This window comes from Podarcis liolepis (genome assembly GCF_965112155.1).
Source record: "Podarcis liolepis genome assembly, chromosome: 2".
Lineage (NCBI taxonomy): Eukaryota > Metazoa > Chordata > Lepidosauria > Squamata > Lacertidae > Podarcis > Podarcis liolepis.
Window position 1 is genome coordinate 3,287,850 of NC_139555.1, and position 18,745 is coordinate 3,306,594.

At 45.6% G+C, this 18,745-nt stretch overlaps 1 long non-coding RNA gene across 1 annotated transcript; it reads right to left on the reverse strand.

Moving 5' to 3' along the window:
- Nucleotides 1-766: 766 nt before the first annotated feature.
- On the reverse strand, nt 767-7,622 carry LOC310699175. Its single transcript, XR_014521968.1, has 3 exons — nt 6,373-7,622; nt 2,854-3,929; nt 767-2,608 (listed from the first exon to the last, which is right to left on the reverse strand). It is a non-coding gene; the product is annotated as an uncharacterized lncRNA (long non-coding RNA).
- Between the last annotated feature and the right edge of the window lie 11,123 nt (nt 7,623-18,745).

The window sequence follows — 18,745 nt, forward strand, 5'->3', positions numbered from 1 at the left end:
AGGTTTCAAATGTGTTGTAAAGTGCAATATGCAAATGTGACACTAGATGGCGATGGTGAGCTATGGCAAATTCAATATATTTTTCAAAACCTTTTTTTAAAAAAGGATCTTTACAGCATTTTTTTAAAATATATGTGTAGATTACACCCCTGTCTAACAGCAAGTGGACAGGTAGCATTGGCAAGATGCAAGACACTGCTACAGAACTTGAAATTGAACCTTCATTCACCAGATTCTCAGTTGCAGAACTTCTTACTTCACTGAGTGACTGTGTCATAGAAGATCTGTTCACTGATTTCAAAGCATGGCAAAGGCAAAACCCTCAACCATTTAAGACTGAGAGTGTAATTCAGCATTTGTGTCTGTTACCCTGCTGGTTTAACATCAAAATAAAACACTCTTGGGTGGAAGACCTACGGCATATCTTGTTTTAGCTGATAGACTGGTCTGATGTGAACCTCCTTTGTATAGGAGTCAGCTCCTAGGACCGAAGAACTTCGCCCTCCCCCCAAAAATATTTGAGGGGCCTCCCCCCCATTAATGGGCATTGCCATTCAAATGGTGTGTGTGTGCTTTGTCATGTGATCAGTTATGCGGGACGGGCTTACCTCCCCCCCCAGCAAAATTTTATTGAAGTTGGCACCCAGTTCCTTTGACATGTAAGCATACTACAACGGAAGTAAAGAAGTTCACTGATGAGCCCATGCAAGTTCCACAGCTGCCCAGTCTATAGGAGATGTGTGAAAAGTCACAGAGGCAGAGGGCCTCGAACCGCTAACCTTCTGATCAGCAAGCCCTAGGCTCTGTGGTTTAGACCACAGTGCCACCCACGTCCCTGATAAGATCTGTCCTTCAAGTACCTAAATATGTCTGCAATGCTACAATACACCTCAAAACTGGATTCATAAGAATCAAGGCCAGAGTGCAGCTCGCCACTCTTAATTATTGGCTGAGACTAGCCTCCCTTCCAAGCGGCCTTGCTTCCTTGACTATCAAAGATGATTTCCAATTGATATGGATACGAGCAGTGGATAATATAATAACAACTAGGATTCAATCCACATTTCTTACTTAGCATGGGGAATGAACAAGCAAAGAAAACTTTATTAAACAGTGTGTGGTAGACATAGAATGACAGGCAGACCTAGCCAGGTCCCCCAGAAATTTAATTAGCGAAACTAGAAGATACTCAACTTCCCAAATACCATACATAGCTAATTTTGAAATACCAAAAAAATGAAGGGCTTTCACGTTGTCAGGCCCTCCCTTCAGCAATTCGGGAAGACCGCTATAGGAAGATACCATACGAGGAGAGGAAATGCCCGTGTGGCTCTGGGCAGCAGGAAACAACGGAGCGTGCCCTTCTTCACTGCCAGTATTACATAGACATTTGAGCTGGTTTATCCAGCCCATCCTATATAAGTGCCCTGGGCGTTCAGAACAACACTACATCTCCCTATTACTACAGGACAAAAGCCCAGAAGTCACATATTTAGTCGCCAGATTTTGTGCTGCCATGATAGATATTTGTTGAAGGATGGTCTATGCTACAAATCAGTCCTAAATAGAAGGCCCAAATTGTTAGATCCACACTTCTGAAGCCCCACCCCATACAGCTGTTCTTTTTTAACTGATCTTTAAATTTTCCTTATCGGTTTTTATTCATCCATTATCTATGCTTAATCAAGCATATGTATGTGTTTTAATCTACGTTTGGTTCTTGCTCCCAATTAATTTAATAATTATCTGCTTAGAGATACTGTTATGCTATTTATTTAGATGTTTTGCTTATGCTGGTCTGTGACCGTAATAAAGTAAATTCATTCATGTTCCAATTATTAACAAAAAAAATCAATGAATTTGGCTGCTGCACATCCTTCAATATCTCTTTTATAGTACATGTGTTAATAATGCTAAATCCCACGCATCATATATCTTTTCAATCTTGCAAATTAGTATCTGCCGTTCTAATCAATCATGGCTACAGCTTCAGGCTTGAATGCTGTTTCTAGCAATCCAAGATTCCTTCTCCATGGGCAAGTCATCTATTGCTCAACACGCAGAAAACCTGATATGACCCAATGCAGAAACCTAGATGTTTGTCTTGATATGGGATGGGAGTGCTTTCCAGAAAGTTCTGATGTCAAAATGTTGTACTGTTTCAGTGGATTTCTAAAAAGATGAATGCAAATATATAAGGAGTGCAAGGATGGTAACAGCTGTTTGGGCATGGAAGAGCCTTGCTCTATTTTGAAAAATCCAGTCATTTCCTTAAAAATAGAGACCCGGACAAATGTTGGCTCTCTTGGCCAGTAAAGCAAGATGAGTGCCGCAACCCCAGAGTCGTCCGCGACTGGACTTAACTGTCAAGGGTTTCTTTACCTTTACCTTTATCGTCTTCGGTTGTGCATGGGGCCACCTGCTCAAGTTGCCTGTGGTGACATTTGCACTTGACATCTTCCAGGGATTTCCTCCCCCCCCCCCAACCGGACATATGCCCAGAACAGAAGAAAAAATTATATCCTTCAAAAGAATACCTCCCGCTTGAAAGCAGCTTTCCAAACACACACAAAATACAATCAATAAAAAGAGGTCAGCAATAGAAAAACTAACTCAATAAAAATAAAAAATTCCTTCCAGTAGCACCTTAAAGACCAACTAAGTTAGTTCTTGGTATGAGCTTTCGTGTGCATGCACACTTCTTCAGATACACAGTATCTGAAGAAGTGTATCTGAAGAAGTGTGCATGCACACGAAAGCTCATACCAAGAACTAACTTAGTTGGTCTTTAAGGTGCTACTGGAAGGAATTTTTTATTTTGACTATGGCAGACCAACACGGCTACCTATCTACTAACTCAATAAAAACAGCATAAAACTAACTTAGTCAAGAATGGTGATTATGTCACTTCACTTGCTTTGTAATAGTAGAGCAAGAGCTTCCTGTGTACAATCCCAGACCTCTCTGGGTCGGGCTGACAGAGAGACTCCCTGCAGAGGTGGGTTTAGGGGAGGGTGACCGGTTCAGTTGCAGGCAGGGATGCCATAACTTTTATTTAGAATTTACTTAGGATGGAGGGCGAAAGGCAGGGGGCACCAAATTTTGGTATCGCACAGCAAGCCGCTGAAATTTTAGACCCCAGGGCCCACCACTGGTCTCTGCCTGGAACCCTGGAGAGCCACTGCCAGCCAGTGTAGACAATATGGAGCTAGATGGAGCAATGGCCAAACATAAGGTTGCTTCCCATGGGTAGCATTAAGTTAAAATAACTTAGCGCTAAATTTGTTCACCAGCGAAAGTGTTTTGTCATATTGCTGGTAACTTTGCGACACTATACATTGCACAATCTCTTGCAAACTAGTTTGTGCTACGGCAACGGTTGCAATGGATTCCTCTGTTGCATAATATTAAAACCCACCTTGTGCTTGTGGACAGACAACATTGGATGCAGCCCATTGCTCCTGAAGCTACCTTACTGGGGTCAGAATGCTCATTTCCATTACAAATGCTTTCTTTCCCTTTTCTGTACTGACAATTGCAGGAGTTGCTCCTGGTCACCTAGACCAGTCTCCATGATCTCATATTTGGACTTGCCTAGGTGTGACATGGAGCATATCCTGCAGTTGCCAGACAACTTTGGTTTGTTTACTTCCTTCCTTTGCAAAAGAGATTAGCTGCTGCAGCTGAGCCACAGGGGCAGGATCAGCCCTCTGGATCTGAATGAAAGACCTGTCCAGTCCAGCATCCAGCTCTTGACGTAGCCAACCAGACGTCTATCGGAGGCCCGCAAGCAGGACTGGAGCTCATCAGGGCTCTTCCCCTTCAGGAACTCGTATTCAGAGGCATATTGCCTCCAGCAGTGGGTTGGCGGACATGGTCCTGCAATTGGTAGACTACCACAAATAATCCACAATGTGCTTCCTTGCCCCCTCCAGTGGCAGACCTTGGCATCTCAAATTTCAGTGGCACCCTGTGTGGTGCCAAACTGGTGCCGCCCGTCTCTCACCTTACCTTGGACACTTTGAATATAACACCTCCATGTACCCTGATTTTCCAGGGACAGTCATCCCTGCTTCTGATATATGATCCTGCTGCTGCCAAGCTCGGGGAGGAACAAGAGCTGGCGCTTGTCCTGAGCGATGGAGGCTGTGGCTGCGGAAGCTCCAAGGGAACATGCCCGCATTGTTGCCCTATGGCTGCAGCTGCCATCCTCCTCCCTTGGGCAGCTTGTAGTGGCTGCTGGAGAGCAGGGAGGAGGGGAGGCTGCAACTGCTGAGGCCCGGCCCTGAGTGATGCGCTGGCACTGAGTGGAGACAAAGGGCAGGGCTGCCCTGGGTGGGAAGGCAGGGGGAGCGGAGTGTAGTGAAAGGAGCCTTTATTTTTTTAAAATATGCTTTGTGCATCCACGTCTAATCTTACCCCTTTCTAAAATTTATTCATTTACCTTTTGTAAGTGTAACAAAGAATAAAATAAAATAAAATTGGGATTAAGGGGTTTTCTCAGGATGGTGGAGGACTTGTGCAGGGCTGTCTTAAGCATATCCAGCACCGTGGTGCAAAGATCCCTCCGGCGCCCCCCCTTCCCAAAGTTTTCGACCTTTTTTAGGGCTGGAGGAGGCGGGTAGTGGCTGGAGTGCGGCTCCTCTGGCGGGGAAGAGGTGGAGGCTGGACGCAGTGCCTCCCGGCTCAGCTGACCGAGTGAGCGGGCCTGCGCCAAGTGAGCGAGTGTGTGTGCACCGCTCCCGCCGAGCCTCGGCTCAGTTTTTTCCCTTTTAGCCTTCTGGCGCCCCACAGAATTCAGCTCCTGCAGGGTAAAAGGGAAAAAACCGAGCCAACACTTGGCAGGCGCAGCACACGCACCCTCGCTCACTCAGCGCACTCATTCGGTGTTCCCCGGACTCCCACCTGGCACCCTCCAGAACTTGGCACCGAGGTACCCTGCGCCACTAGCCTCTATGGGTAAGATGGGCCTGGACATGTGTGCTGTGTCCCATTGGTGTGATGCTGGTGGCACTCGCCCTTCTGATAGGAAATGCTCTGTGGGGTAATGACAAACAGTGTGGGGGTCGAGGAGGGTCAGTTAACAGGGAGTGAGAACATTCACTTAAGGAGCGTTGGCGGGTGCGCACATGCACACACACACACACACACACACACACAGTACGGACACAGTAAAAGCTTGTAAACTGAAGAGGGATGTCCAAGTTAGTTTGTTGTAAGCAAAAATAACCAAGAGTCTTGCAGCCTATTAAAGAGAGAGGACCAAGCTAGACTGTGATTGATTGAGTTTATATATATGCTCCCTTTCCACAGGGAGCTGTGCCCAAAGCAGCTTAAAACAAACATTCAGAGAGTAAGAAGACGGAGCACTGAAGTGGGATAGACAAATAAGTGTGCAAAACATATTGTATCAATCAAGTCATATGAGGATACAAATATCAACTTTAACAAATAGAGAACAAATTCAAGACGAAAGACAAAGCAATAGTAAAATTATCAATAAAAAATTAAAAACAAGTATTTAAAAATGTTTTAAAACTAATTGAAACCAACAATAAGCTAAAAACACACAGAACTTCTACGTATCTAGGTAGGTTTGCCAACTTCTACGTATCTGGGTAGAGGAAGGAGTTAAGCAATGTCAATAGGCAGGACATTCCAAAGTGTAGATGGCGCCCCACTAAAAGATTGATTGCAACTATGGAAGTAGTATTATGTGGCCCTCGTATCATTGCCAGTTCTGCACTTGGGACCAGAAGTGAGGTGTGAAACCAGGGGGTCTCTTCATGCCCAGGCAAATAGAATAAAACTTATTGATATGTTCTAATTCAGCTGCTTCACACAAGACTTTGCCATTAAAATAGTGTAGTGGAAACGGCAATATATTAAAAATTTTCAGAATGAGTAGAAAGACTTGTAGTAATGTCATAAGCAGCATCTGACAGGTGGCAATGACATCACCATAACAAAATTCATCCGGGATGGAGGAAGGGGGTGTGGTGGGGGCAGGTCACCCCAGGTGTCACCACTGAGGGGGTGACAAAATGGCAGGCGGCACCGACCATGGGGCCTGCAGCGTGCCTGAGCCACGCCTCTCTCCTGGGAGTATCTGGTGGCTTGGGCGCCCGCAGGCTCCGCACTGCCCCAAACGGTCCGCCCGCTGCCTCCCCCCCAGCTGTGGGGCGGCTCTGTGGGAGGAGGCAGGCAGACGGAGGCCCCGTGGAGCTTCCTGCCCGGCTGGCCCCGCCCTTGGCCGCAGGGCGCGCTCACCACCCCAAGCGCCCGATCGGCTTGCTCCGCAGCTGGATTCGTCAAATGTTATTTCTGTTCATTTCTTCTCCCGGAAGGGTCAGGGGAGCAGCAGCAGCTCACAGCAGTTTGAATGTTAGGAAAGTGTAAACTGACTGTAGCGAAGGAACAACTGAGCATTCCCAGTGCAAGAATGTCATGTGAGAAAGATCTGGTCGTCATTTGGGAAAACAGATTCAATGTCATAGAATAGGCCGGTTTCCTATATTTGTATGCAACCAGGCAGAAAAATTACTTCAGTATTTCTGGCAGTATGCCTGGATTTTGCGGCTGTGGTCCTTTTGAAGCTGTTTTCCTTTCCAGATTTGTGTCAGGTCTTGTATATTTAAACTACCGGCCTCTACAAAAGATAGAGAATTTGGTGGGTACTCAATCCTCCTCAAGCAAAGAGAGTTCTGGAGTCACGTGGGGAGCCTGGGTGGGCTCGCCCCCCGCAGAGAGATTCCAAACCCCTTCCTTGAATTTTCAGTTTCCGTTTTTTAAATAATTGAGTCCCATTCACTTATGGAGACATAAGGAAAACTGTGCAGGCAGGACTCATCCACCCAAGTGTTCACTGATCTTTCCTTCCAGTGTTGTGTCTGACATCTGCAAAGGCACTGGGATAATTGGCGCACAACAGGGACATCTCATTTTTTAATAAAATTAAACTACCTGTAGTTAAATTTCACCTGTTCCACACCAATTCAAATGGATCTCACCAGGTGTTATCACTCAATTTCTAGGCACTGGTGCAATCTTCTGACACTCATGATCTGCTTGTGTTTGGAGAGAATGCAAAATGCAGGTTTTCATTTCGCCTGGAAATGCAAGCATTATCACAGGATAAGTCTGTACTATACCACCACCTTGTGGTGATGTGATGAATATCAGTCTTGAATTTTAACTACACACTCTGTGGAGTCCTTTCTTTTGTCTGTCCTGAATCTTCCAGTTTCACCGGATGCCTTTGGAGGCAGAAGATAACCATCCTAGCTAGTAGCTAATGATAACCTTCACCTCCGTGGATTTTTCTAACCCCCTCTTAAAGCCATCCAAGTTGCTGGTCCCCAGTGTCTCCTGCGGAGCAAGTTGCACAGTAACTATCTGCTGTGTGAATAAGTACTTTCTTTTTGTCTTTCCTGAATATTCCAAAACTCAGCTTCAACAAGTTCTAATGTTAGGGAGGAAAACTTTTCTCTATCTGCTTTCTCCATGCCAGGCCCTGTTTTTTACAATTCTATTATGTTGCCACTTACTTGCCTTCTCTAAACTAAAAAACTTCAAAATATGCAACATTTATAATATATACTACAGTAAGGTTGCACGTTTTCGGGTTGCGGATGGTGCCGAACCCGGAAGTACTGGAAAAGGAAATGTATGTCTTACTGTGTTTCTTTTATATATATATATATCTATTTGCAAAAGGTTTGTATAGAAAATCAATCAATCGATTAGTAATAGGTCCTCAAAACACCTGGGGAGGTACTGCTGCTAGAAACTATTCCCCCTCCCCGCCCGTCCCACTTCTAATGCAAACCCCCTTCCTCAATCAAGATGGGATTTTAGCTAAAAGAGAGTTGGAGAACCTGGGGGTTTCAGCAGGAAATTCAAGGCAGCCCCCTGCCTGAATGAGACTGGATTCCCCTGCTAAAACGAAGAAGGGGGACTGTTTAGGAGACAAACCCGCTTCTGAATCAGGAAGGGGGGTTGCTTGGAATCCCACCCAACTGAGCAGAATTTAAGCCCTGATCATCAGCTGACGTTGAAAACCAGACATCGCCCTGCCCTGGGCAGGATGGCACACGGAGCCTCCTCACATCTGTTCAAAGGAGGCTGCAAAGCGGGGGGGGGGCATGCTTGTATCATTCCGTGGTCTTGTTTATTTCTATGCTTTTTTAGATGTGGCTTCATAGCCAAGAGGGGGATTTGAACCCTGGTGCCTCCCAGGTCCTAGTTTGGCAGTCTAACCACTAGGCCACACTGCCTCTCCACCTTCCTGCTTGAAGCAGCCCTTAATTGGGGACCTATATTCCTGCTTAAACCAGCTTTCTTTTTAGGACTGTGAACTTCGCTTTGCAACGCTGGTAGCCGCACCGTACATTTAAGGCGCCCCCACCAAGAATCCTGGGAACTGTAGTTTGTTAAAGGTGCTGGGAACTGCAGCTTTCTCAGGCTTCCAGAAACCATATTGAGCTCTTTGGAATTTTCAGAGATTTTCTTTGGGAGGGGGGGCTGTTAATAGATGCTGCGGAAATGAATTCTTCTTGTGGTTTTCCGTGTACGAGATCCATCCCAATATATAAGCACTACAGTTTGGGAGGAGGCCAGTTGTTTGGAAAGCACAAGGTTGACAGAAAAAGACACCCAGACTTTTGTGGACTGTGGCAGATGAGGACAGAGGGAGATTGCGATTTAGGGAGAATGTATCTTATTCTAAGTAACGCTTAATTCCACAGAAACAGAAAAGATGTTTGACTTTCTAGGATATGACACTGCTGTTCAGATCGCAAGTTACCCAACCTCACAATTACTTAGGGTCATGCAAACAGACCGATAGCCCATTCTAGTCCAATGCACTGATATCCACAAAAACCTGACGGGTGATTCAAGGAAGCTTCCAGGCAGGGCATGAAGGCACTTAGCTCTTCCCCCCTCCCAGAACTGATATTCCAGGACAAACGTTTTTTATATCAGAACGTTAATGCGCTATTAGAATTAAAAGAGGGGAAAACCCAGCCGGATGGACGGGGTCCAACTAAATTATTATTACCATATTTTTTGCTCAATAGGGCGCACCTGACCATACGGTGCACCTAGTTTTCAGAGGGGGAAATCAAGGAAAAAATATGACACACCCCCCCCAGCCCTGGGAGCAGCCAAGTTACAGGGAACCAGGCAGAGGCCTTGTCAGTGGTGGCGCCTTCTTCATGGTGATCCACTACTGCTTTAAGGGAGGTCTTGGAATAAGTAGATTTGTTGCTGATCCAAAACACCCACCCACCCCACCCACACATGAAAACAAAGACCACCACAGCCAACTACAAAGGAATAACCACACCCCAGGCCAACCCCAACCTCTCTCACCACCAAAGGAACACAAGCAAACAGCAAAGAACCTGCACAAACAACGCTGACACCAAAACCTACATATAGGAAGTAAAATAGAAAAATCCCCACCCCACCCCACCCCACCCCATCTTCCCCCCCCCCCGCACCTCTTTCCCCTTTTCTTCCTAATGTCTCAACAAATGAAAATGATTTGTAAAAATGTTACATGGGGGGGGGGACATGAGAGAGAGACATTGCACACTTTTGTAAATCAACAAAATCTTTAATAAATAAATAGATACTAGTAATAAAAAAGGCCTCCTCACCTGAAGGACATCAAAGCCCACCTGAAGTCCCAAAACAAAACTATTAGATCCTGATCCACGCAGATCCATGTGTGTATGGAGCGATCTGCGTGGATCTGCATCTGATAGTTTACGACTCCCTGTTGTAGGGAATCGCATATATAATCGTATGTTTAGGGACATCAGGTGGGCTTTGATGTCCTTCAGGTGACCTTTGGGGTGTATGGCTTTCCTCCATCTCCACTGCGCAGGATTCCTCTGGAATGACAAGATCACTTGCACAGCTTTCCTCCATCTCAACTGCGCAGGATTCCTCTGGAATGACAAGATCACTTGCACAGCTTTCCTCCATCTCAACTGCGCAGGATTCCTCTGGAATGACAAGATCTTCCGCATGGGTTTCCTCCATCTCCACTGCGGAGGATTTCTCTTGAATTACCAGGTCCAGCAGAGAACCACACTTTGAACAAGTAGTAAGACTCTCGCTTTTCACCCCACTTCCTGGGGTAATTACCACCACAGTTTCTATTTGAGATGTATCTGTTGCGGTGGTCCTGATGCAACATCTCTCCATCCCAACCAATGCTGCACTCAGCAGCTGGAAACCCGCAGCGATATAGCCTAGATAAATAGAAGGTCCAATATGCTGCTCGCTGGGAATTTGAGGCAATTCAAAAGATTCAGGGAAGTCAATTTCCCCATTTTGTAAGACAGCAGACATGTTCCATATCACAGAAATCAGGACGAGTATCCCTGCAGGTAAGTTCAGCAGAGCTCCAAGGCTAAAAAAGGTTAACACAAAATCCTTATGTTTTCTGGGCTTGAACACATTGTACAAAGCAAATGAAATTAATCCTAGGGCCGCTGAATTCATAATGGAAGCTAATGCCATTAAATCCTGGGCAATAAAAATTTCCCTTGGGAGGGTTGGATGTTGCTCATTGAGGTCTTCGCAATGCCAAAAAGCGTTGCCATCGTTAGAAGGGTCTTTCCAAAAACAGACCTGCCAGATTCCAATCCAGATGTTCCCAGAGCCGATCCCCTTGATGTTTTCCACACACCACACTCTCCAGTTGACAATGGCTATTGAGGCAATGCACATCATCCAGGCCAAAATATCCATCAGGAATGCACATAACTGGAGACCGGAAACTACACTCAGCCATTTGACCACCAGGTCTTTCACCTGCAGGGGGGGTTTGGAGAGGAGGGGAGCAGGGGAGACCTTGGCAGACATCCTGGAAACAAAAGAGAAGACAAGATGCAGTGAGAGAGGGAATAACAAGCATGTCTAGTCATTGAAGGACATCCTCCCTCCTGCATTCTTCCTTCTATGCACAGAAAGAAGCAGCAAAAGAAAGAGTTCCCCTGCTCTCTCCCACCCCCTGGTGAGGTATAGACATCTGATCCAGAGAAGCCGACACTCAGACTTTCTTCCAGCACACTGCTACTGATTTAATCTACTGTTGCATTGTTCCTGGGAAAATGGCCAGAACCTCAGCAACCTGTTGTGGATGGGAAGCTGCTCATGATTCACTGTTCTGCTATCTGCTACTGCAGCTATCCTTTTCCACTGAGCATAAACACACCTGATGGCATAGTGAGGAATGTTTAATCCATAAACTTACGTGAAATGCCTTCCTCAGCTAGAGTCTAGTGTGCCAGGAACAGAGCAGGTATTTGCTAGGTGCTCCTGAGCCTCAAGAAGACTGAGCTGTTGGCCACTGAGCTGACGTTCGCCTGAGCAGCCAGCCAGCCACAGCAGCAACTGCTCTGCAGAATTCTTAGGTCAGTTACAGTTACAGTTACAGTTAGAATCCTGACAACAACACAAATCATAACTCCAGGGTACTGGTCATTTGGAACATCAGGGAAGTGGAAAATGGGAGGGAACTCACTTCCCTTCTTTTCCAATGCAGAGTGTCTATTCCAGGACACTGTGCAGTTAAAACACGTTCTTCCTGAAGTCAGAATCAGAGCAGTTCCAGCAGTAAAACTGGTGATACAGTATGTGTATCTCAGTACAGATTTGTTTGATGGGCCTGAATGCATTTCATAAGGGATCTCCATGTACAAGAAAGGCTAATAGCATGAGAATTTCCTTGGCAAAATTATTGAAGACTCCTTACAAACCTATCATTCTTCTTCCCCATCCCATCTTGTTTGGACGTTATAGTAAGGGAGAAGATCTTAGCTCTTTTCCTTTGCACTGGGACCACATGGAATTTGTGCCATGGGACCCCATCACTCACACCAATCCAGGCAATACCATTTTCAGAACCTAGGTGTCCATGATTTAAAATTGCTTTCCTAAGACACTTCCGTCAAAATATTTGTGTTCCTTTCTTTCTGTTCCTTTCTGTGTTGATGCTCCGAATGTGAGCTGCTCAGCTGCATGCAGTTTCCACTGAAGTGTGTGTGTGTGTGTGTGGTTAACATTCGGCCAAGCAATGGGCCTAAATCCATGTATTTCACCTGAAATAACTTTGGGAGCCAGCCTTTAAAAATCTAAAGTGATATCAAATTCGGAGGAATTAAAAGCTGTCATCTTTTTGACTACAGTGGTGCCCCGCAAGACGAAATTAATTCGTTCCGCAAGTTTTTTCGTCTAGCGAATTTTTCGTCTTGCGAAGCACGAAATCCCCTAGGAATGCATTGAAATTCAATTAATGCGTTCCTATGGTCAAAAAAAGTCCAAACAAAGCCAAATTTGGTACAACAAGAGTTTATTAACTGCTCTTTAAAGTCACACATACTGTAAAGAGCAGTTCAAAAACTGAAGGGAAAATAAATTAACTTTATAAACATGACAGAAAAACATTTAAAAATCAACAAAGTGTACAGTACATTTTCTAAGACTCTGGGGGACCACTCGAAGAAGGCTCCTCTTCCACTCTTTGCTTCTTGCTGAAGAACCCCCTCCTCAACTGTTCCCCCAGCCACCCACCACACAGAAATTCAAATCCAGATTTTTTTTTAAAAAAAAACAGCAGTGGCCCAAAGGTCACAGAAAATCATAAAAATTCCCAAAACAGCCCCACAAGCTCCCAGATTCCTGCAGAAACCTCTCCAGCTGTTCCCCCAGCCAGCCAGCACTCAGAAATTCAAACTCAGGGGAAAAAAATTGAAAAAAAACAAGCTGGCCCAATGGTCACAGAAAATCATAAAAATTCCCAAAAAAGCCCCACAAGCTCCCAGATTATCGCAAACCCCCCCACAACACCAAGTCCTTGAATCCCAAACACCCCAACCCAAAATCCAAAACCCCCCAAAAAAGTTTTAAAAGTTTAACTTACCAAATGGATGCAAGAGAAGTTCTGGAAAAGTTTTGGAAAAGCTTCAAAAGTGAGCAAAGTCTGAGAAAAGGCTGCAAAACCACGTGCTAACAGTTGCTCCTCGAAGTCAAGTCGCAACTGTAGCTGTTCAAGCTAAGCACCCTTTGTTTTAACGGTTTTAAGAAAAAGGAAACAAAGTCGCGAGACATTTTCGTCTTGCGAAGCAAGCCCATAGGGAAATTCGTCTTGCGAGGCAAATCGAAAACGGAAAAACCTTTCGTCTAGCGAGTTTTTTGTCTTGCGAGACATTCGTCTTGCGAGGTACCACTGTATTTTAAATATCTTTGAACATAGGTAAAGGTAAAGGGACCCCTGACCATTAGGTCTAGTCACGCAGCATTAGAGTCATCCATTCATTTCAGGAGTTGTGACCATTGATAAGATGAAGCACTTTCACATCCACGTGGCAATGTGCAGTGCTTTTAAAAAGGTAAAGGACCCCCGACAGTTAAGTCCAGTCGCAAACGACTCTGGGGTTGCACCACACATCTGGCTTTATTGGCCAAGGGAGCCGACGTTGGTCCACAGAAAACTTTTCTGGGTCATGTGGCCAGCATGACTAAGCAGCTTCTGGCAAAACCACAGCAGCGTACAGAAACACCGTTTACCGTCCCTCCGGAGCGGTACCTATTTATCTACTTGCACTTTGACGTGGTTTGGAACTGCTAGGTTGGCAGGAGCAGGGACTGAGCAACGGGAGCTCACCCCGTCAAATACGCAAGTCCAGTTCTGTAGCTGCATGACATCCTCCACACCCAAATGCTCTCCCGTACTGTTTCCCCCACTTAATCAGGATACACCATCTCCATTGAAAACTCTGCTCAGTGACACCCATCCAAGAGAAAAGTGCTAACCGTCTTCATGCAGATACAGTTCCGTGTAGCGGTTTGACCGACAAGTTCTTCCCGAGTGTGGGGATGTTTTCAGGGGCTCTTTGCTTTTCCCTGCCTCCCCTTTCATCCTCACCTGAGTAGATCTTGGCCATTCTCTTGACAGGGACCTCCGTTCTCAGGCTGGATTTCTGTTTTCCTTCATCCCTCCTTCTCCCGGTCTGGTTCACTGAGCAAATAAGAGAGAGGAGGTCTCATGCAAGTCAAGGTGTGCAATGGATCTTCAGGGCATTTGGAAGGAAGAAAAGGTTCAGGAACAAGCGATGCAGCAGCCCCCCAAGCGTAGAAACACATTTGAACATATCGCTCATGAGATTCGCTCCCCCCCCCCAGGATATAAATGCAGAACATCCTGCGCTCCTATTAAATACAAAGTGGGGTATTTCATATGATAAGCACAGAGGAAGCTGCCTTATACGGAGCCAGACCAATTTTGAGAAAGTGCTACATGGGCTACTCCACCAATTGGCTACCAGTGAGAACATAGCAAAACACAAAATGGCTGCCATATGGTGTGGTATGAAATAAATTTGCCTGGCTGTGGGGCGTGAAGGCCGCACCCTGCAAGACCCTTCCCATGTGGCTTAGGCCCAGACTCGCTAGCCCCACAAAAGAGGCTCCTCATGAGGCCAGAGGAACATGGCGTGGTTGTTGGGCATGATTCGAAACCTCCAGTCCCAGTCCAGTGCTCTAACCACTAAACCACACTGCCCCCCATTGCAGTCTATAATAGCCTGGAGGGCCGCAGGTGCCCCATATTCTCTGGCTCTGAGATTGCCCAAAGTTTCATTTCTCTTCCCTGTTGTGCACAAAGAAAAATGCCCATGACAAAATGTGACATTTTTGGTTCTTTGGAGACAGTTCTGCTTCCCTCTCCCTCTCTCACTCTCTCTCTCTTCATTTAAAGGAGCCTCATCCCTTTTCCCACCCAACTTCCTCCTGCACACAGCTTCAAAATTTCCATGAAGAACTAACTAAATAACCAACCAACCAACCAACCAACCCATAATTGGAATTTATGAGATTAAGGAGATAAATTATTTTTATATAATGAAAATAGATGGGAGGATAAGTTAATTGCGCAAGGCGAGAATATATAGGATGGCAAAAAATTAAAACAAAGATTATGATTTGGTTTCTTAAAATAACACCAACACATGCCTCCTCAGTGGATTTCAGAACAAATGTGTCTCTCTTTTTTTAAATTACCCAAACACTGTAATGCAAGGAGTTGTAGTGACAATGCAGTGAGATTCTACTCAGAGTAAGCCTATTGGAATGAATGGGTTTGAATTAGTTGTGTCCTTTAGTTTTTGCTTCTTATCTGGATAATACCTAATTAGGGGTAGGGATTGGTTTGCTTTCTTTCTGTTCTTGTTTTTATTAAGTATTTTGTTGTGTTGTTGTTGTTGTTGTTGTTGTTGAAATTCCACAAATTGCACATCAGAATTCATTACATAGTAAGCCCCCCCCCTTTTCTATTATCTGCTTCCCATCCCACTTCCTAGGATTTTCTTTTCTTTTCCACACACACATGAAAACAAAGACCACCACAGCCAACTACAAAGGAATAGCCACACCCTAGGCCAACCCCAACCTCTCTCACCACCAAAGGAACACAAGCAGACAGCAAAGAACCTGCACAAACAACGCTGGCACCAAACCCTACATATAGGAAGTAAAATAGAAAAATCGCCACCCACCCCCACCCCCACCCATCTTTCCCCCCTCCACCTCTTTCCCCTTTTCTTCCTAATGTGTCAACAAATGAAAATGATTTGTAAAAGTGTTACATGGGGGGGGGGGGGGAGACATGAGAGAGAGAGACATTGCACCCTTTTGTAAATCAAGAAAATCTTTAATAAATAAATAACTACTAGTCATAAAAAAGAGATCCATGCGTGTATGGAGCGATCTGCGTGGATCTGGATCTGATAGTTTGCTACTCTCTGTTGTAGGGAGTCAGATGTATAATAGTATGTTTGGGGACTTCAGGTGAGCTTTAGGGTGTATGACTTTCCTCCACTTCACAGGATTTCTCTTGAATTACCAGGTCCAACAGAGAACCAGACTTCAAACAAGTAGTTAGACTCTCGCTTTTCACCGCACTTCCTGGGGTAATTTCCTTCTTTGACTGACCACATGGACCTGCGGCGGGGACCTGTACCCCGAGGAGCTGGGCTGTTGAGTAGTCTCTCAACCCGGAATTTTCCTTAACAGTGTGGAACCTCTAATGGAGCTATCGCCCCACCCCCCAAAATATTGTTCCTTAGACTATCCCTGTGGCTGGCTTTTTGTTTTTTTAAGAAAAGCACATTTCACAACAAATTTAGCTGCGGGTTGAGCTGGGGGAAGGGTACCCGCACCGTACATTTAAGGCGCCCCCACCAAGAATCCTGGGAACTGTAGTTTGTTGAAGGTCCATCGAGCGCCATCCTAGTATATAAGCATTACGGTTTGGGAGGAGACCAGTTCAAGGTTGACAGAAAAAGACACCCAGACTTTTGTGGACTGTGGCAGATGAGGACAGAGGGAGACTGCGATTTGGGGAGAATGTATCTTATTCTAAGTAAAGCTTAATTCCACAGAAACAGAAAAGATGTTTGACTTTCTAGGAAATGGCACTGCTGTTCAGATCGCAAGTTACCCAACCTCACAATTACTTAGGGTCATGCAAACAGACCGATAGCCCATTCTAGTCCAATGCACTGATGTCCACAAAAACAGGATTCAAGGAAGCTTTCAGGCAGGGCATGAAGGCACTTAGCCCCCTCCCAGAACTGATATTCCAGGACAAACCTTTGTTTTGATCCTGCAAATGCATCTCTAGCTCATCTTTTTGGTTAACTATGCAAATCGTTCCTCGCGTCCTGAAAACTCAAAGAGTTCCAAAGGCACTTCTCCAATTGTGCACTCTGTGGACAATTCTGGTGCAGAAACCACCTTCATGCCTACAGCTGCCTAGAGTGACGTGCAGAGAAGATGTTAGGATCTTCCAAATTACTGCTTCAAGGGAGCATCTGAGGCCACTGTAACTGTTTTTGTTCTTGGGGAAATTTTCTAATCACAAAGCCAGGATTCCCAAGAACTAAAAGGGTGGAGATCTTGGAGGGTGACGGAGAACTTGGTGCTGCTCCCTTAGGTTCCAATATTCCCAGAAACTGCAGAGAAGGAGGAGCCAGGAGATTTGGAATATTACCCAAAGAAAAATACGGCAGATGAAGGCCCTGTAGCAGAGGGGGGGGGGGACCTGGCACCCACCTCTGCTGCCTATTTGCACAATTCATGTAGCAGTATAGAGCATGTGCAGCAAAACCTCACTGCCTTTCGGAATACTGCGTTTCCTGCTTCCCGTTTAATACCACTAGCCTAATCCCACACAAGTTTCGAATCACGCCCCACAACCAGGCCATGTTCCTCCAGCCTCATGAGGAGCTTCTTCAGTAGGGCTGGTAAGTGTGGGCCTTGCCCCCTAGGCCATTTGGAAAGGGCCTTGTTGGGAGCGGCCTTCACACTAGAAGCCAGGCAATTTTATGTCATATCACACCATATGGCATGGAAGGAAGAATGAGGTCCTTCAATGACAAGACATGCTTGTTATTCCCTCTCTCACTGCATTTTGTCTTCTCTTGTTTCCAGGATGTCTGCCAATGTCTCCCCTGCTCCCCTCCTCACCAAACCCACCCTGCGGGTGGTCAGATGGCTGAGCTTAGTTTCCTGCCTCCAGTTATCTGCATTCCTGATGGATATTTTGGCCTGGATGATGTGCATTGCCTCAATAGCCATTGTCAACTGGAGAGTGTGGCGTGTGGAAAACATCAAGGAAACATCTGGAAACATCTGGATTGGAATCTGGCAGGTCTGCTTTTGGAAAGACCCTTCTTTGGCATTGTGAAGATCTCAATGAGCAATATCCAACCCTCCCAAGGGAAATTTTTATTGCTCAGGTTTTAATGGCATTAGCTTCCATTATGAATTCAGGGGCCCTAAGATTAATATCATTTGCACTGTACAAACTGTTGATCCCCCTTGGAGCGAGTAACTACAAAAGAACTCTGTACATGCTCTAAGAGATCCCATCCAATCAGCACAGCAGTAGGAATCCCCTCAGAAATAGTTAACCTGCCACGTTCCTGACCAATCTTGGAACTTAACATGGATTTCTGCAACTGGTAATACCTCAGGGTGTTTTGAAATTCCTTTTAATTTCATAACTTTCCCTGGAATTATTTTGGTGGTGAAGGAAGGTGAGGACAGGTGACCCCACCAAGGCCCGATGTCACGCCCCCCCCCCCAATAATCACCCCAGGCCTCAAAACTGTCCAAAATTCCTTTTGTCTTCTAAAAATCCACAGCTAAAGCTTTCCTCTGCTTTTTCTCACAAGATGATGTGCATAGGCAAACCGTTACTTTTATCAGTACAAGAAGGCTTCAAAAAGCTAATGAATAGGCTCTGTTCAAAGCAGGCCTGAGAACTGACTTTTCTCTCACTCTAGTTGCAACACATCTGAACATGCTGAACGCCAGGCTTCTCATTCCCCCTTTCCTGGGAAGGGTGCCAAGAGTCCACAATAGTCCCAAGAGAGCTTTCTGTTCATGCTCAGGGGAACTCATGGGCAGGACTCCTGGAGAAGGAGGAGAAAGGGGAGGGAACTGGAAGGGGAATATATACTCTGTGCACATGACTGTGAACCTGTGCATGTTTTTTTTTGTGAGTTATCACACTTGCTCCTTCTACCAGTTCATGGATGGTAGAAATAAAAGCTTTTCCTCTGAAACTATTCCTTGACTGACTATCTGTTGATTCCCATCTCCCTTTCCCGGGTGCAATATTTTTCCCACCTGAGGGCAAAGCCTCATAAGGCTACAGTGGGAC